General features: G+C 39.7%; 1 protein-coding gene across 1 annotated transcript in view; it reads left to right on the forward strand.

Annotated features, from left to right (window-relative positions):
* The first annotated feature begins 489 nt into the window (after window positions 1-489).
* Window positions 490-24,796, forward strand: part of lrrc4cb (leucine rich repeat containing 4C, genome duplicate b) — a 35,918-nt gene continuing 11,611 nt past the window's right edge. The window contains exon 1 of the mRNA XM_038700494.1: window positions 490-1,506. The gene's annotated coding sequence lies outside the window, so the exon portion shown is untranslated. The remainder of the gene's footprint in view (window positions 1,507-24,796) is intronic.

Consider the following 24,796-nt stretch of genomic DNA (forward strand, 5'->3'; position numbering starts at 1 on the left):
GATTTATTTTGCCGCTGATTTTAACATGGTGGATATAACTATCTATGCTTTTAAGGTGGAAAAGAACTGATATCTAGGTGACATGTTGAATGTGAATTTATTTGTGGATGCAAACAGTAGAAATGGTCCGTTCTAGATGACTGGATAGAGACTAACGCCTGTAGGTGGCAACCATACCTCATCAACAATTGAATCATACATGCACGGGCACGCATGCACTCAGAGACATCAGATCTGGGCTTTACGCGTTAATGCTATTGATCCCTGATAATTAACGACCACTGGGTGATTTAAATGGGCAGGACGCGCAGGCAAAGTGGTCAGAGTTAAAGTAGTCCCTGGGCAATACAGGAACACGCTCACGCCTACACACGCGGGCACCTACCTACACACGCACGCACTCACACACACACACACACACACACACACACACGCACACGTGACTCGCACGCGCGCGCGCGGCCGATCTGTGCCTGGAGACCGTGATTTCAACGTGCTCGCTATTCAAGTCATGGACTGCAGCGAGCAAGGGAACCATTAGGAGCCGGTGGCAAAACCCCGCTTTATTTGCAACACACGGATGATGCTGCTGCTGCCATACCACCCGGATCGGACACGCTGACAAGTGGAATTATTACTAATAGCTGCGCTTATGTAATCAATAGCCTTCACCGGATTGCTTTTGGGGGAAAATAGCGTCCCGTGGATTCTTCCCATTCTAAGCTGCATGATAGAAAATACTGTATGGCATATACTCTGCGATTTTCAGAGTAGCCTATGGCAACCCGTTTGTCCTGATGCGACGCGTGTGATGGTTGCAGTGGGACGGATATCCTTAATTTTATCCAATAGGCGTTCTCAGGTTTTTTTGTAGGACGCTTCTGCACCCCTTTCTGTACTGACCTTATCAACCATGCTTTAAATAGGTAATTGTTAACTGTCACGTCTGTCCGCTGATCTTGTTAATTTGTTTTGAGAAAATGTTCCGAGGAAAGAAACAGCCTGACTGCTAAATCCAAAAGAATTCGTCCACTTTGTTTTTTTGTTTGTTTGTTTTTTTGGTCGAATTTCATTTAGCGGTTTTAGAGGAAACCACTGGTGGGAGTCAATTCTGGACTGTGACTGGTTTGGGGGAAAGAAGGGCCTATACAGACTTGATCCCCAACACAAAACTCTGCAGGATTTCCTCCTCATCAGTCCACAGGAATATCTTCAAGTCCAGGGGGTTACTGCTGGTCCTCTGTGGGCTTTCATCGGCGCTCAGTAGATCCGAGGGAATAGTGGCCGCACCGCATATCCACGCAACTCTTTTAAATGTTTGGCATTTTTCGCAGGAGAGCATCTTGACTTGTGATCGAGAGAGACGCGGACTGCAGCACCCTCAAATCCCTTTCACATGGAGATTTGTGCCTCGGTCGTACTGCAAATGTTTAAAACGGGGACCGGGGCCCTGCTGATTTTTCCTTCACTGCTCTCAACCCCGATTTCATTTATTCGAAAAAATGCGTAAGTATTTCATTGAATTCAGTTCAATTGCGCCTATTCGGCGTGATATGCTGTTGTATATTCCAATGTAGACCGAGTATTCATCGTTATTTAATCTGTGATTTGTGGTTGGTTCACATGCTTCAATGTAAAGAAAGATACTTTATTTTTTGAATGTCCTTTTTCCATTTTTCATCAGGTAGGTTATGATAGCTGTCGCATCCTTTTACGTGTGTGAGCCATTGTGCGTGTTTCTGAATGTATGTGTGAGATAGATAAATATAGATAGATATAAAGATAGATAGGAACGGAAAGGGGGTTGAGGAGGTGTGGGTAGTAGCTGGTGCAACAAATTGTGTGTTTGAGCGCTTGGTATAGACTGTATGGTCTGTGGTAGTCCCTGTTGCCAGCAGGACGTTACTGCTAGATAAAGGCCTACGTCATATGGTAATTCAAATTCAGTTCAGGTATTCTCAGCATACACGTTTGCAGCAAAAAATATCGCTGGATTGGCCAGGTGGGCAGGCTGGCCCACAGGAAGGGCGCTTTGTGTGAGAATGTGGCAAAGCGAAAGCTTTAGGTCAAGCTTCATTCTACAGCATTTGTTCCCCCCCCCCCCATACTGTTGACCCAGTATGTCTGCAAAACCCCATCAAAGCCACCCATGGGTGATACACAGAAATAAGGTTGTCATTTATCTACTACAACCTGAGCAGGTTAACCAGAAGAGTACCAGAAGAGTGAATTTTTTAATTTAAACTGTGTAGTCCCAGAGTTTTTGCTTTGGCAATACAGTCAAAACATGTGAATAGGAGCTGTCCATCAGTGGGAGGTGCTGAAAATGCCCTGATGCTGAAAATACTTGTATGTTGGCTGAAATGGGTAGAGGGAGCTGCATTTGGAGCAGCCATCACATCTGAAATTGCTAGTTCTGCTGCAGCCAAAAGCATTCCACTTAAACCTTAACCGGTTTGTCCTCAAGTGTACGCTTTCATATTCACATCTGGTGATTTTACAACCTGCTGGTAAAATGAAGGACACAGTTGAAGTGTTTAAGAATAGGTAGAATTTACGGTCGGTTACCTCAATATTGGCATGCATATATAAGCATAGTCTGTCCTGCTGGAGTGGGTTGGGAGTATGATGATCAAATGGTGAATTGAATCATTTGTAAATACTGCACACATTTCAGCAAAGATTTTTTTAATAGTATGATTAGTGCCTGTTATACATAACCATTTATTGCTCAGTACCAGTGGGTTCTTTAAATGTGTGAAAACTCAGAGAAAAATGGTAATATGAGAAATAAAAATGTCTTAAATCAAGTTATGCATTTATGCATATCATCCTCTATGCAGAAAAAAATACTGCTCCTTAAGAATTCATTTTCAACTGTCTTTTAAGTTAAATTGGAATTACATTCATTTCCAGGTCTGGATTAGTTTAGTGCACTGTGATACGCTGGCTACTGCTAAAATTAAGGCCACACACCAATAAGTGTCTCAATAGGGCATTGGGTCACCATGAGCCACCTGAGCTGCTGCACTGAGCTTTGGGATTCTGACAAAACCTGAAGCTCAACTGGAGAAATGTGACAGTCTTTCACAAGAAGTTCAACCATTTGAACTTTAAAAGGTGGTCAGAAACATTAATTCTCTGTAGTGCTATGCTTGATTGAGAACAAGTGAATATTACTGCCAGGGTAGTAAACATGATTTCCATGCTTCTCAAACAACTTAAAGACCTTTGATTGCCTGTGGATTTAGATGCATTCCTCAGTCATCAGGACAGAAATACCAAAGCTTAAGAAATGCGGTCACACTGACGGCCGTTGAAGGTTTTGGCATTTACCTGACTGCTAAGGGACAGAATGGATGTAAACCATGCCAGGACCACTCACCAGAACAGCTCTGACAGAAGCCCTCACTGTGGGAAATAAGCACTTTGGCGAATAGATTTCTTTTCATGCGTGACACACATGTAGCCCACCACTGGTTCAGAACAGGGTGAACGGTGACTCATCTAACCATCCAAGGTTTTTTTCCTCCTCAAAAAAAAACACTGCTTTTGTTCTTGCACAACACATTGTGACATACATACATTTCTTGTGACACACTGCCATCTTCCACCTCATTTGTAGTGAGTTGTTTCATAGTGCCTTGTCAGTTTTTTCTTGCACCTGGAAATAATGCAAAAAGATCACAGTCGAGGAATATATGCGCCTGTTCTGCAGGTGGCTGTTTCAACACATGTTCATGCCATCATCACCTTTGCTGCATTTCCAATCATCAAACATCATTAAGTCAAACAATGTATCACAGAACAGAAGCTACAGCAGCAACAATCAGCCCTCTATAAAAGTCACAGATTTCTTTTTTGAGCCACAGGAGCCAAAATAATGAGCAGCTGGGTCTGCCCAGGATTTTTACACACTACACTAAGCATGGTGGGATGTTAATCACTGGGTGATTTTAAGGACCAGTCACACACCTGTGTGGAATAGACTGCGTGTTTTTTCTTTCTTTCAGGTGTCAAATGACCTGTCAGTCAAACTATGATTCATAATTAATTTCCTGAACTCCTACAGTTATGGGTGAACGACCACAAAAACACAGAACACTGGTGCTACAGCCAAGTCACAAGCTGATTTCAGTGTGGCATTTTTGAGAAAAGAAAACGTGGACTTCATTGTTGTACTTCAAATTCCAGTATGCTCAGTGTCAGGTTATGATGATATGAAATTATCTGAAGTCATGTGGAATTCATTTAGTGCTTAAGCAATTAGTCAATAAATGATTAATGGGAAACAAATAATGCTGTAATTTATCAAGCAAAATACCGAATATTACATCTCAGATGTAAAGAGCAAAACATTTTGCTCAGTTGGTCTAGCTTATTATTTAATAAATGACTGAGTAACCTTGTGACAAGCCTAAACCTCTATTCATATAATGATGGTGTTTGTTAAACTACAACTTATCTTTCTCTGCTGAAACTCTGAACTGAGGTAGATTAATGGCCATTTTTGAAAGCCTTGGGTTTCACACTGTCATCAGCAAAAATGCTGATTCATTTTCAAATTACTATCTTATCCATTCCACTTACGCTATTGGGGATTGATGGCAGCAGTCAGTGTTTTTGAGGGATATCCTTTACTATACAGGGGCACTTTTTTGTTGGTTCATCAATTTATATTGTCGTCTTGGCCTTCTGCATACTTCTTTGTGTGATATGAGGATTGGTGTTGGGAGTGACGATAAATTGTGGCTGAGGTTCTGTCTGGATAAAGTGAAAAACAGCACAGTTCCTCCAGGCCTGTGTTTTTATCTTAACTAGAAGGACTGTGTGCATTTTTGTATGTATATGTACAGTATGTGTCTATGTGACATAAATAAGAGAGTGGGATACAGTTTGAGATTAGACTTCCAGCCAACTCCATTTTGATAAATAGTGCTCTGTATCTTTCCAGTAGTACCTCCACAAAACATGTGTTTGTGTCGAGTCAAGAGACAGGCCAATCTGACCGAGTTGAACTGCTCGGGTGTGAAAGAGTCCAATGCATGCCAGGCTGGAGAGACTTAGTATTCACTGTAGCAGCTTAAGTTATGCCTTTGTGCACCAGAAAGGGGATTATTCAGCGAATCCTGCTCTGTGTCATTCACAAGCCTGCATTTCTAAATCAACAAATATTAATGTGGTGATGTATGAAGAGGCTGGATTTGTGTGTGTGTGCCTGTAGACCCACTACTGTTCATTAAAGCTAAGTGTGTCTTATGTAGAATGACAGCGTTGCTGCCTGCAAAAAATCATAACTTATGGCACAAATGTTATTATGACACATTCAATGTTTTGACTGGAGCCGTTGGTGCCTTATTTCACCATCTGTGTTGTGCACTATGTGTCTGTAGTGGCCTGCAGCAGGAACCAGCCATCAACTCCAGAGAGAGCCTCTGAGAGAAAGAGTATGTTCAGGTTATGGGTACCATGTTTCTGCCTCTTCAGCAACCAGCCGTTTTCTGCAAATGCCTTAATGCCTTTTATAGATTCCTCTACAGATTCCCAACAACCTACACATATACAGTTTTGCAAAAACGCTCGAGTCAACAATATTTTCTGTGATTATGGGTACTGCGGGGCTCTGATGTGAGGGACAGCTGAGTACCGCCCACTGCTCTGAAGAATGCATAATCACAGTAAACAATGTCCTAAAGGCAATTATCGTCTTTATACAGTTTCACTGTTTTTTGTACCATTATAAAACAGTAAAAGAATTTGAATAAAATCAGACATATCACAACAATTGAACACATTTTATAGCATGGGAATTAGTCCTGGAAATGTGTGGTTGTGTTTTGATACTTGTCTTCTTAATTTCGGGGGCCTAAATGTGCTCGAAAACTCACCAAACTTTGCATCATAATTCAGGCTAAAAATTTTGTATTTTATGGGTTTTGCACATGGGCGTGGGAAAATGGCTCGCTAGCGCCCCCTACAGAGCAGCCCCAGGACAAAGTTTCACGGTGGTAGTGAAGTGGTACGTGTATCATGTCCAGATGTACAAAAAAGCCTCTTGGAGCGATGCACGACACCCAGCAGGAAGTCAGACGCTTTGGATTTAATGGTAATTTTGGAGATTTACACACTTTGTAATTTAACTAACTCCGCCAAGGGATTTCGTCCGATCGACTTCAAATTTTTGCTGTGCAGTTTAAAACCACTGACGATTAAAAGTTGAACAAATGGTTATTATCAGTCGACCACTTTGTCTGTGGCATGTCTTCCAAAATCAATGATTTGCCATAAAACAGGAAGTTGTAACTTCAGTATACATGCTCACATCTGCACCAAATTTGGAATGTATTATAAACGTTCCGTCCTGAAAACATCCACATGCCACTATTCACTCAAAGTCATAGCACCACCTGTTGGCAACAGGAAATTGCACGTTTTATGGTGTAATGTACTATTCCTAGCAGGTTGGACATATCAACTTCAAAACTGTCCCAGATAACCCTTAACACATCCGAAATCAATGATTTGCCATGGGGAAGTTTTTGTAACTTCAATACGCTCACATCTGCACCAAACTTGCGCCTAGTGCCATGTAGTGCCACAGAGGGGGACACAGGAAGTGATGATTAACACCTTTGTGCAGCGTCCGAAACACGCGGGAAATTCACAGCCACACCGGCAGAGACTCTGCAACAGAGCCACCTCACACCTCGAGGCGCTACACAGAATTCTGATTTCCGTATCAGATTTAATACTGGATTCAGATTCATAAAAATTCTTTTGAATCTCAACTTAAGAAATGTACAGAAAATGTTAATTTGGCTAAAATGTCTACTTATGGCTCTTCTCTGGTCTGTTACTGGTTATGACAAACGAGAAACTGACAGAATAAGTGAGTCAAAGGGACAAGACAAAATGCAAATGACTAATTTTTTTATTTGACTTGGGGTATTTTAAATTTATTTTTAAATGCAGACCGCTGAGTTATGAAATATTGTAGTATATTTCATCATCTAGTGCGAAATCTAAAACTTTTTTTTGAATATCAAACCACTCCCAGTGCAACTCGAAAGGTGTCTCTTGTTCCGTCATGGAGGACAGCAGTTTGGATTCGCAGCTGTTACATAAATTCAAAAAAACAGCCACAGTGGGGAAAACATGTCTATAGAAACTGTTTTTTCCTCTGTCCATCTGTATGGTCAGTATGTTCCAAACAGTCAAATTGTTGCCAAAATATGAAGCTAGCTATTTTGTAACACACTGCGAACATAAATGGACAGTATTTTATGCTGCAGGAGAAATTTTGAATTTCTGTGGCAATGTGTTACTTTGTTCCATCCATCAACTGGGCTAGCTGTTGGGATCCATGTTGTAACCACCACAAATCAAAGCTATTGTCCTGCACTAAGGAGCAAGCTACAAACCTTAAAAAAGTTTACTTTTAGCCCCAGAGGGAGTGAGTGTGTAGAAGATGTATTCCATCCAAAGTATTCCTTCACTTCTTCTAGCCTGTGGTCCAAAATAAATAGAAGCAGAATCTGCTTCACATTAGAGAAACATTATGTATGTTAAGATAATGCACAAATGTCTCCAACCATACCAGCCTCCACAGATATGCCATAGTCATTTTGTGCATTTGAACACACAGAGTCTACAGCCGTGCTGGTAGCTACAAAATGGTGCTTTGTGCTAAATGCTAAAGTCCGCATGCTAACATCAAAAATGGCAACTACATGGGGGCACTAGAAGAAAAGTCAGGGGATCACCACAGTCAGTAGGATTCCTCCTCTTGTAATCCTATTGACTCTGTGCAAAATCTCATGGCAATCCATCTAATAGTTGTTATTTCAGTCTGGGCCAAAGTGGTGAACTGACCGACAGACTGACATTAGCATCCCTAGAGTCGTGCCACTAGCATGGATAAAAATTGTACACCTTCAAATTAATTAAATTATTTTGCTTCTTTTGCTGGGAAACCAAACCCCAACTCTGCCTGCTCTCACAGCCTACAGCTGTACACCATAAGGAATTTCCTGGAGGATGTCCTGATGTGAGAAGTTACGGTTCTCCCTTCATCTTTTTGAGGTTCGACTCATACTGCTAATTAGAGAGTCACAGAGGGCAGAAAAGGGAGAATAAAATCTTTAAACTACAAAGACCACAGGCAACTTATAACACGATGAATCTATATTGTAAGCCACCCACCAAAGAGTTTACATAGCACCTGTTCATTTCACTTCAAAACACAACTACACAGCAGAATCCAGCCCCAAAGACAGCCATATGATTATTATGCCATTTGATGTCAAGTTAAAACCTAGTGTAGGTGAAAGCAAGCCCTTGGAAGGGCTTTGCCTCAAAGCTTGGGCAAATCTCATTGTCTGCTTATCAGCTTCAAATTTACTCCGCCTTACTGAGATATTCCCTTAGAGAATTAGGGATAATAGCTGAAGTGATGACTGTCATGATGAGTCTCTATCTAGCTCACGTTCAATGCCCCCGCCTCTTTCCATCTCCCTCTCTCTAACTTTCCTCTATTTATCCCCACATATTAATATACATTTTATCTCCTGCCAGTTCATTTAGCTCAGATGTCTTTGATCAGAATATCTTAACATTAGATGCAAGAGCCATGCATGCATAGACTTTCATTTTGCAACTCACTAGGAACAGACATTGATTCATGATACAGAGAGTGGAGTTAACAAATCAGTGTAAGAATGAAATTAATATCTAGTTCATTAATGCTTTGGCAAACAGTGCAGATTGTAGTTGCTGGAACACACTAGATTGGCTTAATTGGCAAAGATGAAACCCGCCAAATGGCGCCAAGTCAAACACTACTAAACCCAGAAGGAAATCTTGTAAGGCTGACAAGATTGCCTCTTCAGTGTGAGGCTCTGAGTCACCTCTGCTCAGTTTTCCCCCTTTTATGACAACAATTTTCTTCAACCACAGTGTTTTCTGGGCTTGAACAAGGCTGTTAGAACATCTTGTTCTCTTCTTGCCACGCACTAATACATTGTTGGTGAACCTCATTGTTTGCCACAAGAGCATTTTGTCCTTCAAGTTCAAAGGAAAAGAAAGTGAAAAGCACTCGTGATGTTATTCTTTGCGTCTTGTATCCTGGATAGTAACACAAAGTCCGTTTCATTTGTTGTCAAATACATTAAAGGGATAGAAGTTTTGAAGTGGGGCTGTATGAGGTACTTATCCATAGTCAGTGTACAACAAAAAGTTGTTCCAGCATGTAAGCTAAGCAATGTATTGCTGTGGACAGGGTCAGCTGAAAAATTTATTTTAGCCACCTAAAAGATGGCCCACCGAAAAAAAAAATCTATATAAGTTCAAGTGTATACTATATTTAGAACATTTTCAGCACTGTACCTTGCCGTCAGACAGCCATTTTCTTGATACAGTGCAAGGCCAAGTTGTGCTTATGCTTAGGAATACGGAAGTTCTACAGTAGAGAAGACAGTTTTTAAGCTCTTCATCAAAAGTGGAAAAAGCTTCTTACTTAAACGTATTTGTTACACTTAAAGCTCAGTAAGCATCATACATTGCCTTGTAATGTCTGAATAAGCAGCTGAAGCTACATTTTGCAAGCTCGTCTAACTAGCACCTGCTGCTTGGACTTAATTATCCAGGCAGGGAATACGGGCACAGACTGAGGTGGAGTCAAGTCGTTATCCCATTTACACCTTGGTAAAGAAATTTATCAATAAGGCTCACTTAATGATGTAAGAGACAGTAGCATTGCTTGACTAACCTACCTACCACTTGTGGTGCACTATTTTTAATTAGCATGTCCTGTCATCTGATTGGATAAGGATGCATCCCTGTCCTGAATACAGAAATACACTAATTGTTTCTGTGTCCAGTCAGGCTGGAATAACAGCCTTTTATTTACTTTTCTTTCCATACTGACAGCGTATTAACAAGAGTGCAAGGCAGGTTGGACAAAGTACAGTGTCATTACAGCTACTAAAAATAAAAACTTTAGTGTGAAAACACTGGATCTCCTAAATATTCAATATTCATTTAATATGCATGCACTGAAAAGAAAAGATCATTGTTTTTAGCTTGTTGTGTTAAAATAATGGGTTTGAAAATGCTTTTGAAAGTGAGGTTTTCCCAACCCAAAGCGTGAACCTCTTCAAATTAACTACACAATGGAAATCAGCAACATTGAGTAGCATGATGTTTTCATGCATTTCAATAGTTCATAACAAACCGAGGGCGAGCTGCAACTTATTTTCACTATCAATGAATTTGTCGATTATTTTCTCGATAAATCAATTAATCATTTGGTCCAATTTTTTACAGTCCAGGGTGACATCTTCAAATTGCTTGGTTTGTCCAACAGTCCAAAACCAAAAGATATTCTGCAAGTTTCAGAAGCAGAAGTTTATTAATATGAAACTTTAAAACAAGACTTAAATATAAAACATTAAAAGTTTGGCATTTTCACTTAGAAAAGTGATAAAAGTAACGAAAAATAATCAATACATTTCCTGTGATCTGACTAACTGTAATCAAAACTTCAAAAATCTCATTTCACTGTAAAACAAATTAGAAACATTAAATTGAGAACTCTTTTAATAATCACTTAATGATGTCAGTCATGTTTTTGCAAAATTGCCAACTATTCTGTGGTTTGGGTCTTGGGTAGTGATGATATGTAGACTCTATCATGAGTAATTTAATATAGCAGCTAGGCTTAGGGGCATATGGCCATGTTGGAGCAGAGCCATGCGGCTTAAGGCAGGGTAAACGGATGGGCAGAGATTGCTGGTGCATTATCTGTTCGGCTCTGCATCATGTTTCACTGTTGTTTCTACAGTGAGCACATTGTTTATCCAACAGCAGTAAATAAAACATTACAATCATTCAATCATTTTTTGCTCCATGTTAGAGAAAGTTGGTGTTCTAGGGAATTAGGGCTGTCACACTGTAAATACCGTTTGTCTGTGCATGAAGATGAGAGAGACAGAGTGGAAAAGAGAGACAGAAGGAGAGAGAGAGAGCGCTTGTGATCCACTAAAATATCCTTGGCAACGAAAGATGCTGTATTCACACATTATTCACGGACAGTTTGTACCAACACTAACATTCTGCTAAGGCTATGATCGGCTGTGATTGGCTAAATGCACTAGAGGAAAAGCTGCTGCAGAGCGAGAGAGCTGACGACAGACTGTGTGTCGACTGTTGATTATGGGGGAGAGCCTGTGGTTCTATCTATTTCATATTCATGAGCCAAATGGTTCACGTTGTATTATTCATGAAGAAATTAGATGTTCAAAACACCAGTGTGAGCGAGGCCGTATGCAGAATGCATAGGGACTCAAAAACTTAACTTTCACTTGAAACTCATGCACTTCTTCCTGGACAAATGCACGACTTTCATCACTGATCCTGATGCCGTGTTCCCTGTTGAAGTGAGCTTCTGAAGCTTAATATATCCCACAGATTTTTTGGGGGGTACATAATTCTGGTGCTGTCCTTACAGCAGTTTCCACCATCTACAAGCAGTAGTGAAGCGAAGATAGTCTTTTGAAAAAAAGATATCGTGTTTACTGTACGAGGTTGAGAGCCGACTGGCTTGTAAGAGACCGGCTTTGTTCTGCCTCTCTGATCAGCTGGCTTGCTTGCAGTCAGGATGGAGCAACAGAAGTGTGTCCAATCAAGCTGAGCCCTGTTTTAAAAGGCCCTGCAGTCCTTGGGCAGAGGCCGCGTTTATGACCCAAAATCGAGGAGACGAGCCTGGCCCTCTTCCAAGCCCTCAAGCTTGTATATTCTGTGTGAGCACATCCAGAGGAGTGCAGCGCTGCAAGGAGGCCCCACGAGACACCTGTACATGTGTAACTGTGTGTGTTTGTGTGTGCGCTTGTGTTTGTGTGTGTAAACAGTGTGTAGAATGAAAGAAAACCTTGATAACCTTCAAGCCTGCTATGAAGTGAAGACATGGGTGGATAGATAGCAGTAATAATAAAATCAGAGAAGATGTACTGATAAAAGAAGGAGCACGGTGTAAACAGTATTGCGGATGATTTCTGAACAAGAGATATTTTATGGAATCAATGGAAAGAAAAAGTGTGTACATCCCATATTACCCCCCCCCCCCCCCAAAAAAAACAAAAAAAACCAAAACAAAACAAAAAAAACCCCAAATACTGTCACTGTCAGCCATGATAAATACAGTCTGCTCAGTGTTGCTGGAAATTACTTTTGACTTCAGTCAACAATCAAATTAAAAAGCACCTCATTAGCCAAATGGGAATATACAGTAATTTTTGTGATTACAGTGTGGTTGGTCAATTACTGTAATGGTGTGGATTTATAGCACATGAAGTGATCAGAGTGTTTTACACTACAGTGAGTCTTACGTTGTCCTGAGTTGATCCCTAAACTGAAGGCCACAATCACAATTTAATTATTTGTATGCCTGAAATCTATTTGAACAGATCCTTTGTCTAAAATTGACTGTAAATCAGATAGATCAAATGTGGTTACTGACCAAAATTTGAAATTCCTATTATAACTTATAATGTGAAGGTACTCATTACATTTATTCATTTAGCTGATTCTTCAAGATTCTCCTTTTCAAACATGATACAAGTGATAAAAGAAGCAAAAATTGCACCAATGTCACAACAGGAACTTTGAGTCACCTCAACTGTTATGTGTTGATGTACTGTAATGGTTTGTTTTCCTCAGAGTGGATCCATGCCAGCATGTCCCAATTTTGTCTCACTAATGGTGATCAATAGGCATTAGCTTGAGACAAGTGTTTTGTCAAGTAGGTTGTTCAGTGAATGATTGGCAGCTCTTTGCTTCTCTGCTTCACTCTGACATCAAAATGAACCCTTCCTCCACCTGTCTGAGCGAACACATTTCTCAACCTGAACATACCACTCCCTGGGCTGTCATTGCTCTCTTCCTATTTTTTTCCCCAAAAAAACAAAACATTGTCGCTGTTTTGGAGCTCTGAATTGATCCATCAAAATGTGTTTTTGGATCAATCTGAGGTAGAAAAAAAGGCCCACTGTCACCTCAAAGCAACGAGATCCTGGGATTGAACCTTGGACCTGGTCCTTACAGTTTTCAGTTTGCATGATGTCATTATGTTTACCCAAGTTTCCTCCCAAACCAAAACTCATGTTACAAATATCTTTGCCCTTTAACAAGGCGCTAAACTTGGAACTGCAGGTTTCCCCAGGGCACTAGCTTCTGACTAACGACTGCTCTTAAATAGTTCAGATAAATCAAAGGAGGGATTTCCCCACTGACATTTATAAAGTTTAACTTTACTCCAAATCTGTAAGACCTACTGACTTTCAAGAGTAGGGTCAGGGATTGATTGAATCTATCTATTCAACCTCAAGCTACAACCTGGAAATGAGATGAGTAGCAGACTATATGAAATTTTATTTGATATAACATTGATGCAACAATTATAGCTTACTTACTTACACCTTAATTTTAAGGAGATACATTATACAGGAAGTCCTGATTCATAATTAAAAGCTTAAAATGTCCATGTGATATTTAGTTTAAACACGACGTGAGTAACTTGATCATCACAGGAGTCACCATTTTATTGTTGTTGTTGAACTACAAAAACACACAATCCACTTACGATGGTGTCACAGATTGAACCCCCACCCCCACCCCACACACACATATTACCTTTAGCTCGTTACTGACACTTTCTGATCCGTGCTGACTAAAACGAGCCATTACCTAAATATTTTGTACACTGCTATTTGCTAATAAGAGAGAACGGTTCAATAAGACATCCTAAGGTTAACAAATCTGGCTATTTTGCCAATCAGACTACAATCAGAAGTGGAACTGCCTTCTGGAACTCAACCCTGCTGCAAGTTGCATCATTACAAATGCAGAATTTGCTGATTTGTCTTATAATAATAATTATTTGTCTATAATGACAGTCCTAATCTGGATTGATTACATATTCCTTTGCTTATTGCCTTTGTCTAATTTGACACATTCTGATAGAAAGAAATTAACATTAATATGTGTGTGCTAAAGTTTGCTCCAGTCTGTTCTCTCCTCTGAAGGTTCATCTTGTTATTTGTTGAGGCTGAGCTGGTCTCAGTAGGTGTCTTTTTGACTTAAATCTTGTAGCAAAAACCAAGACTGCAAGACATTATATGGCTTTGTATAGATAGATCCAAATACTGCCTCTGAATAACATGATAGTTTCTAATAAATTGCAAATAAATTGAAACTGTATTGATTTTCGTTTGACACATCTGTTGCACTTACAGTACAGGATTCAGACTGCAATGACATTTGTTATTACAGCAAGACCTCACAAAACATACAAGCTGTCAGTACCGCAGCACTGGGCATACATTTTCATGACAGACCACAAGTATAGACTCCAGGGCGGAGATCCTGGGACGGTAAGAGTGGATGAGTCCCCTCTGACATGAAATTGTCCCCCCAATAAATTATTTATGAATAAATGACGTAATTAAAAATATATATTTAATAAAAGCTGATGCCACTTTTTATAAGTAATTCACACAAAAACACTTTTGGAACTTTTGTAGCATGTGAGGTATGTCTTCAGTGAGTCTAGTGGCTGGTGACAGCTAGGACCATAGGCTTGCACCACTGTGACAGTTATACTCTACTAGTAAGTAGTGTTGTTCAAACAAAGATAAAGTCTATCCATGAACAGCATAAAAGTTTTAAAAACGTAACCAGATAGTGTTTACCGCCTTAAGTTAATTAACTTACCCCCAGCCAGATCCATATTTAGATTAGATCCATATTTTATTTATTTTGTTGCACCACAGACAGCTTAGTCTGCCACCTACTGGTGAGTGCAATAAATCTGCAACTGAATTTATTTATTTTTTTTAAAGTATTTCATTAAAGACAATGTTAACACAAAAGGATCTGGGCAGGAAGTATATATTTTAGGTGCCACACAGTTTCCATCCCTTTTTGCAACATCTAGCAAGTGTCAAACTGTATTTTTTTACGCAGATGTATAATTACAGAAACATATAAACTCAGCAAAAAAAGAAACGTCCTCTGACTTTCAACAGTTTTTTCTTTCAGTAAACTTAATGTGTGTAAATATTTGTATGAACACTAAAAGAGTCAACACCATAAGACATAAACGAAAAATGTTTCACAGACATGTGACTAACAGAAAGAGAATAATCTGTCCCTGAATGAAGGGAGGCTCAAAATCAAAAGTGCCAGTCAGTATCTGGTGTGGCCACCAGCTGCTTGAAGTACTGCAGTGCATCTCCTCCTCATGGACTGGACCAGATTTGTCAGTTCTTGCTGTGAGATGTTACCCCACTCTTCCACCAAGGCACTTGCAAGTTCCTGGACATTTCTGGGGGGAATGGCCCTAGCCCTCACCCTGCGATCCAACAGGTCCCAGACGTGCTCAATGGAATTGAGATCCGGGCTCTTCGCTGGCCATGGCAGAACACTGACATTGCTGTCATGCAGAAACTCACGCACGAGCAGTATGGATGGTGGCATTGTCCTGCTGGAGGATCATCTCCGGATGAGCATGCATAAAGGGTACCACATGAGGGAGGAGGATGTCTTCCCTGTACCGCAAGGCATTGAGATTGCCTGCAATGACAACAAGCTCAGTCCGATGGTGATGTGATATACCGCCCCAGACCATGACGGACCCCCCACCTCCCAATCGATCCCGCTCCAGAGTACAGGCCTCGGTGTAACGCTCATTCCTTCGACAATAAACACGAATCCGTCCATCACCCCTGGTGAGACAAAACCGTGACTCATCAGTGAAGAGCACTTTTTGCCATTCCTGTCTGGTCCAGCGAAGGTGGGTTTGTGCCCATAGGCGGCGTTGGTGCTGGTGATGTCTGGTAAGGACCTGCCTTACAACAGGCCTACAAGCCCTCAGTCCAGCCTCTCTCAGCCTATTGCGGACAGTCTGAGCACTGATGGAGGGATTGTGTGTTCCTGGTGTGACTCGGGCAGTTGTTGTGGCCATCCTGTACGCAGGTGTGATATTCGGATATACCGATCCTGTGCAGGTGTTGTTACACGTGGTCTTCCACTGCGAGGATGATCAGCTGTCCTTCCTGTCTCCCTGTAGCGCTGTCGTAGGCGTCTCACAGTGCGGACATGGCAATTTATTGCCCTGGCCACATCAGCAGTCCTCATGCTTCCCTGCAGCATGCCTAATGCACGTTCACGCAGATGAGCAGGGACCCTGGGCATCTTTCTTTGGGTGTTTTTCACAGTCGGTAGACAAGTCTCTTTAGTGTCCTGCGTTTTTAGAACTGTGACCTTAAGTGCCTACTCTCTGTAAGCTGTTAAGGTCTTAATGACCATTCCACAGGTGCATGTTAATTAATTGATTATGGTAAATTGAACATGCATGGAAAACATTGTTTAAACCCTTTACAATGAAGATCTGTAAAGTTGTTTGGATTTTTATAACATTATTGTTGAAATACACAGTCCTGAAAAAGGGACGTTTCTTTTTTTGCTGAGTTTATATAGTGGTTGCCTATTCATTTGCATCTCTCTATTCAGTAATACTGAATTGTGACGTAAGACAGGATGAACTGGAATTTGCACAACAAAGACCTGATCCATCAGTACCTTGGAAGGCAGAGAATGGGGCAGTGGACTTATAATTTAATTGTCAAAATCTTGTGGGCTCTTTCCTCTGCTTTCCCTGCATAGTGTTCAAGGTTAATTGTCATAATGTCAGGCCAATCTACCACCAAGGCATGAGGGAGAGGCCAAGAGTAGAATCTCCACACCAAAATTTAATTTTATTAAGATGATTGTACATTCAAGCAATATTTCCCATCATGCATTGATTCTTCAGTGAAGGATACTGTCAGGCAGCATAGAGTAGCTCTAATTTTCTGCATAAGTTACTGCTTGTCCTCTCTTCTCACTGACAAAACAGTAAAACCAATGCAACACATTTACTGTAAAAGTAAGTGCAAATAAAAGGTAGTATGAAATGTCCTCTGAACCGTATCCGAATCTTAGACTCTCGGCTATGAGATTAACTAAGGTGTTTGGCATTGCAAAGGCGCTGGAGATAGATGCAGGCCATCCCAGGCACCCGCATGTTAGCATGTCTCAGCCGTTAAGACGATTGCTTGTGTAATGCCATCTGTATTCAGGGGATGAACACCCACTTTTACACCAGGGCAAAGAAAAAGAAGCAACAGTGCAACATCTGTCGTTTTCCCTCTATCTTCCCTTCACTCATCCGCCAGTCACTTTCATCCACTTAAATCGTGACACGTGACCAGATATGTTAAACAAAGGAACAATTCACTCTTCAGAATTAGGGAAAAATGCGTTTGTGAACATGGAACATGAACTGCTACAAAACGGAACAACAATTGGCTGTTGTAAGACAAAAAATGATTTGTTCCTCCATCTTGATGGAGTGAGTTCTGACGCATAAAACAAAAAACACTATATAGATACTAAATAAAGAATGCTAGATTCAACTCAGGGTTGCACAGGATTTCGTTCCTTACATGCTGCCATATGTATGCAAACATATGGTGGTAAAAAAGGCAGCAAATTAACCATCTTCTGGTGATGTAGAGCGTAGATGTGCCAAAATCCCACAAAACAGTAGTAAAAGAGAAACAATTGTTTTATGTATTAAATATTTTTTGTTTGAAGTTGTCAAAGCAGTTGTTGTCCATGCTTACATAATATTATGAACTTGGTGTTAGCTACAGTTAGTTGGGTTGTCAGCAGCTCAATGGGACATGCAGTTGGGATGGCTGTAAAGTACGTAATCAGCAGCTTTTTTCTTAGTAAAAGTATTGAAACAGTAATGACTTGTACACCAACAGAAGAGCAGTGAACAATGTTGTGTTTTTATTGACAACTCATTGGAAATGCTGTATCATGTCACTAAAAGGCTCTGAGATCCTACCCTCTTGTTTGATTTTCTCTTGACCTTCTCTATTATCACATCATCAGACCCAAGATGAAGATTCTCTGTCTGACAGTCAGATCTTCGCTCCAGAACAATTTGTAAGGAACAGAATTGCCCATTTTGGAGCGCATGTACACACACACACACACACAGCCTCAGAACAAGCACAAAAAACTGCAGTTTCTCTGCTGTTCTTCAGGTCCAGCAGTGGTGGTGATTTCATTAATTAGTGAAGGTTGGATACAGTTCAGGAGTTGGAAAGATATGACAACAATCATCACTTTATAGTAAACGGTCCGTTATGCAGATCTTCATTATACTGTCATGCACAAACTGCTGTTGTTCCTGTATAAAGGAATTGTTCACACAGTATCTGTGTTATCTGTGCTAAATGGGCACAAGAGGCATAAGATGTAATGCTGTAAAATACAGCTTTCTGTTGACACAGCAGTCACTCACTGCTGTTTAGGGGACACTTGGAGTGTCTAGATGTGATGAGATTTTTTTTCATTATATTTTGGCAAGTAGCTTTGGTGATAAATGATCATTACTTTGTCCAAAAAAGGGACCAGTCTGTTTTGTTCCTATTTGTCTCCTTTCATCCTTAAGTGCTTGTCATCTTTGGAAGACTACGTTTGGTTTGCAGCCAGTTATTTCCATGTTTAGCAATTTCTGTACCCTTTTCCTTACATTTGTCTTTGTGCACTTTGATTGTCTGTAGGTGGCATCCTTTTTTGTGTTTGTTGTTCACATGGCTCTTAGTGCTCATGCTAACTGCCCAGGTCTTCCTCTGTTAATTCCAAACAAGCTGCTGTTGCTGCCACAAGAAAGGAACATCATTTTCTGTGAGAGGTAAAGAGGAGCTTTAATGTCCACAAGATTTACAAGAAACACTGAGTAATAATAATAATAATAATCATAATTATCGTTATTTATAGAGCACTTTTAAAACCAACGTTACAAAGTGCATAACATGAAGCAGTTATAACATGAAAACATGTAAAACAATACAAGAAACAAAAGTCACTTCAAAATATACGTCAAATAAAATCATCTAAAATCTGGGAATGCTCTTCGATAAAAGTATGTTTTAACAAGGGATTTAAAAGAGTTTACTGATTCAGCCAACCTAATTTCCTCGGGTAGATTGTTCCAGAGCCTCGGTGCCCTAACTGCAAAGGCTCTGTCCCCTGTCAATTTCAGCCCGGGCTCTGGGACAAATAAAAGCCCCTTACCCGAAGATCTCAAGTTACAAGCTGGTATGTAGGGTACTAGTAGGTCAGCGATATAGCAAGGTGCCAGACCATGTAAACCCTTAAATGTAATCAGTAAAATCTTAAAATCAATTCTGGGAGCCAATGTAACGAGGCCAAAACAGGAGTGATATGATCATGTTTCCTAGTTCTACTTAAAAGCCTGGCAGCTGAATTCTGAACATACTGTAGCCGATCAGTAGATTTTTGATTCAGGCAGGTAAAGAGACTGTTACAGTAGTCTAAACGTGAAGAAATAAAAGCATGGTAACATGGTAGCATGGTAAATGGTCTCAGTCTCTTTAAAAGTTAAAAAAGGTCAGATTTTAGAAATGTTTCTAAGATGATTGCACCAGCTTTGTGGTGTGGAGCTCAAAACCTAAATCACTGTCAAACCAGACACCAAGATTCCTTCCCACTGGTACTTAGAACAGCAAATGTAATGTAGTGGTCTAAGTTAATAATCAGAAGCTGTTATTGACTTTATTGTATACTGCTTTTGTGATGAAAAATGAGTAACTTGTAGATAAACATACATTTGTGCATATTGTTTAAATTATTTCACTGTCTTAATGGGGCTTGTTGCACATCGGTATTCTGGCAGGGCTCTGGATTGATTCTCATACACGATCGCTCTTATTTCATAAATGAGAAGCCTGAATAATGTCTGCCTCACACACACACACACACACACACACACACACACACACACACACAGGCTACCCTGGGGAAGAGTTTTGACTGTAGTCAACAGATAATAATAATAAAAAAGAAGCTGGAGGTTATAGCCATTGATCTGAACAACCTGCCAGAGAGACAATTAGTCTGTTGGTTATAAACAGGCACATCACAGACAGACAGACACACACACACACACACTGCATGATCATTTTGACTCCAACCTTTACCTTCTGTTGGAACAAGGCCAAAACGGGCAACTTTGTTGTTCAAATATATTTCAAACAAGCTCCTCTTTTTTTCCCCACAGGCTGAGCAGGGAGATGATCAGCATGCCATATTTTAGATAGCTATTAATTGACATGACATTATTTTCGTCTCTTAGGGTGTTTCAGCACATACTGTCTGAATTAAATACATCATTCAATAAAACAGTATGCAGATATTTACATATTATAGAGAAATATATTTCTCCATAATATGTAAATGTCTTGACATTGACAATGCTGATACTTGTTCTTCTTAGAGATTTCCTCTCATATACTGTATAATAAATAGGCAATGGTTAGTTTGTCATTTATAGGTCATGATGAACATTAGCATATTACTATTTTTGATTCATTCCCTTGTTTGAAAGATCTCACCGCATGTACACACAGCACGAGAAGAGTCCTGACAGCAAGTTGAACACTTTAAACATGTAAACATGATTTTAAAAAACTGTAAAGCAGTAGTACCGAAAAGCAGCCCTCTTAAAAACTGTACATAGAAAACCAGTCTATCATAGCGCTTTCCATTTTGGAGCAGGCCCTGATTTTAATTACTATACATGGTGAATTAGCTAATGAATAATGAATGGATTCCTCACACTAAGTGCTCTGACTGCTAATGCACTAGCAATTCTCTCACTCTAGAACCCCTTCACCCACTGCTTTCTGATTCTTTCTTTTTTTAGCCCCCTCTCCAAGTCTGATTCACACACACAATTTCTTTCCACCTCTGCTTTCCTCACTCGCACTGAGATTTGATTAGATTTTCCTCTGTAAGGAATTATTTAGCGATGAGAGTAGAGAATGAGACTGAGACAGAGAACAGCTCCGGGATAGAGGGAGACAGATAGTAGTTCTCAGGGGAATGAGGGAAAGGAGAAAGGTGCTTCGAGGAAAAGCTGGAGGATTAAGGTGCAGTGGAGCTGCATACATGCCGAGAGAGACAGAAAAAAACAATGTACTCTATGTGCTCACTGCGCATAACTTCAAAAAAAGATTTTTTTATTTAAATGTACAAATATAGGAACATATATGAAATACCGAATTATACAAGATGGGGCTTATGTGTTTTATCCTGCTAGCCAGCTCAGGTGAACGTGTAAACTCCAGACACATAGGTTCTGTGTGGATTTCTTTTTACATACTATCCCTTAGCATCAATTTGTGCTCCAGTTTCCTCCTACAGTCCAAAGACACGCTGGTTAGGTGAAGTGCAGACTCTAAAGTGCCTGTAGGTGTGAATGTGAGTGTCTCTCTATATGTGTTAACAATAATAGACTGGCAACCAGGGTGGTTCTCACCCAGTGCATGATTGGACCCTAGTCCCCTGGAACTGAAGACAACAAGTGATCAATTTGTTGACAATATAGCTGTAAATTATATTATTTTCAATTATTTAAAGCTGCTTTAATATAAATTTTTAAATTAATAAAGTCACTCATGGGGATGAAATCTCAGAGAACTGTCACTTCAGTATACTCTCAGCTCTACAGAACTTTTCAGGATCTTTCAGCTCATTGTTTTGTTTTTTCCCACCCACAACTTTGCTAAAGGGTGAGTGAATGTTGGATTTATATTCATCAGTTGTCCAGAAACACAACTCCAAATAAATGCTAGGGTTGCTAAATAAATTAAACAACTTAAAAAATCTGATAATATGTCAGTGATGTTCCAAATCCAAATTTGGTGATTTTCAGATAAGTTAAAAGACGGCATTCCCCTTTATGGGCTGAGACACATCTCCTCCTTCTATAATCTACAATCCAATCCAGTTTATCTTAAAAATGCAGTAGACATATTGCTTATGGTAGTTAATAACTTTTCTATTTTCTTATCTTGGGTTAGACCTGAAATAATCATACAGAAAAATAATAAAAAAAATATTTGTTTAAACATTTCCAACCAAGAAGTTATCAATATAGGATTGGCTTCCCTTATGTTTAGCATTAAACAGCCATAAACATAATCTTTACATATTTACAAACCTATAGCCATGTTCTTTACAACTAGTATCAGTTTGAAATTGCATTCTTAAAACCAACAAAGAATTTGCATAAAGTCCCATGCATCATCATATATATGTATGACAACCTAAACAGCTGACATTAGCTTTAGCCAAAAATAAAAATAAATAATGGATGCTATAAAGTGCACATTTGTGAACAAATACAATACATGGCTTGGTCTCAAGAAAGCTACAAGCAAGGGGAGAAAAACAAGCTACCGCAGATGAACAATAATCAGCACCACAGTGGCTGGGCAGCTCTATGTCAGGCTAACAGATTAAACATAAACGTTTCAAACGTGTAAATATAAACCAGGGTAATGTTAATTTGGGATTAAAGCCCAAGGTTAACAGGATAAAAGAGATGTACTCTGACATGATGTTTGGACAGTAGAGCATTGGATTTATGCAGATGCACAACAGCAGTGTGATTAAATATGTGTCTTTTTATATACAATGGCATTAACATATCAACATCATCTTCAATATAATATATAATACATCACAAAACTATGAGTATTATGAAGACATGCAAAATTTAAAAAGTTAACAAGAATATCTTACAGTTGCATTGTAGAGAAGAGATTGTTACAGGAGCTGTGGTAAAAGTTGTTTCCCCCATAAAATGTCTCCTCCTACAGTGTGTTGTGCCATAATTGCATCAGAAAAACACATTTACATCTTCACAGATTAAATTAATTTAGCCATCTTTTGAAATGTTAACATTTAAACATTTATTAAGATTTCAAAGAATGGAAGGTGCATATTGAATGTCATACTCTTCACTGAACAGATATCACATGAGGTTGTGATTTATTATATTATGCAACACATTACTTTGGTTGTCAAAGTGTCAAATAAAATACACAAAATAGAAACAACAAACACCAAGGACAAACAAGGACAAACCAACAGGGAAACACATTTTTGGGGGGATACAAATTTTGGCAGAGCACCAGTGCTTAACAGCTTATTAGCATGCCAGCTGAGACTTCTCACCATGAACAAATAATGAAAGAAAAACAAGATGGACTACCTACTGTATGCTGTCAACACTGGCTACACACAATCAATCAGCCATCAGCAGTGAGAAAACTAACACAATCCCTCACCTAGCACAACCACAGCAAGTCTGCTCAGCAGCTGGCTTGCTAGACACTAAGACAACACTTTGTTCACTGCCACCAAAATAAGAGGTAATGATCAGCATCATCAATGTGCAATACAAAGTTTTAAAAAAGGCACAAAATGGTTGTGCAAACAAATGAATGCAAACAAAATGTAGGCCTACCAAATGACCTTGCATAAGCAGAACAATAATATGGCTCATGGTGATGATTTGTGATCCTCTTGGTAGATCTGAGCCTTTATGAGACTCTGTGTATACAGTGTACATCCATCTTTTACAAAATTGTTGACTGCCACTAATTGCATTTCCCCCGCTTTGATTTCTGAATGACTTAAGACGGTCTCCCACCAAGCGTCATGCATTCGCTGCTAAATTATCAAAGCAGATTAACAGAGTGAAAAGAAAAGAGGAAGGAGCAGAGGAGAGGGGGGAAAAATCAAAATCACACAACTGAGAAAATGTCTGCTCTACAGCTTTCATTTATTGAGTCCAAATATATTCGATGGTGGTTATTTTTAAACAGACCTTAATCCTCTGCTCACCCTTCATCGTGAGGTAGATAATTATAGTAATCTGGTCGAAGTGAATTTCATTTCCTAGCTGTTGGATGGACTAGTTGTTTCATGTAAGGAATTAATAGTGTCCTACAATTTTGACAGATGACAACACATATGCAACATGGAACATTGCTCGGATCCACTTTTGCAATACTGAGATACTAATTAGCACTGGTGGCACAAGATACCAATACAACATGGCACATGGCAGGGGTATACTTTAAGAAGAATAGTTGAGAAGTACCCATTGTTCTTTTTGTTCTATATAGAGGACAATGTGAATAGATTGCCTTCGAAGTAGGACAACCTAATAGCGCTCTCCTAATATTCACTTCAAATAAAAATCTACCCTCTACTTCTAGAAGCTTTGTGTCTTATGTTGGGAATGTCTTTTGAAGATATTCTAAATAGGAGAGAGTTAAGAGCCTCCCATTGTAACCACACAGGAAAGCTTGTGGTGTACACGCCATTCTTGCCCTGCCCTTGAGCAATTCAGTGATTCCCCACTGACTTGCTGCACAGCTCCAGGAGCGCTCTATGTGAAAACGACCCTACACTCTGACCTCCCTGGAGGGAGCAAAGTGAAAAGAGTGTCACTGGAGGGATCAATAGAATTATCACTTTATTATCACTTTATTCAAGTCAGTTCAGCAATTTGGGAAAGAAAGGTTTAGCTTGTACTGTATTTAAGCCTTGACCAAGATATGCAGGCTTCTAGTGCATGTACAGTATGTGTGTTAATATCACAGCCAAAGTTGGTGATTATCGATGTTTGTCACAGTAAAGACTATAATATTTGTGCTTTTGGAGAATATGAAGAATCTATCTCTTTGTGCTCTATGACAAACCATAATGGCAAAGACATTTTTTCACAGCATTTAAATTTTTTTAGTGCAATATTTAATGCATAAACAGCCTACTCACTGGTGCACACTATATGCTCTTTATGGAG

This window comes from Micropterus salmoides, unplaced genomic scaffold (genome assembly GCF_014851395.1).
Source record: "Micropterus salmoides isolate LMB-PRFRI ecotype aquatic unplaced genomic scaffold, ASM1485139v1 Ms_hic_scaffold_6, whole genome shotgun sequence".
Lineage (NCBI taxonomy): Eukaryota > Metazoa > Chordata > Actinopteri > Centrarchiformes > Centrarchidae > Micropterus > Micropterus salmoides.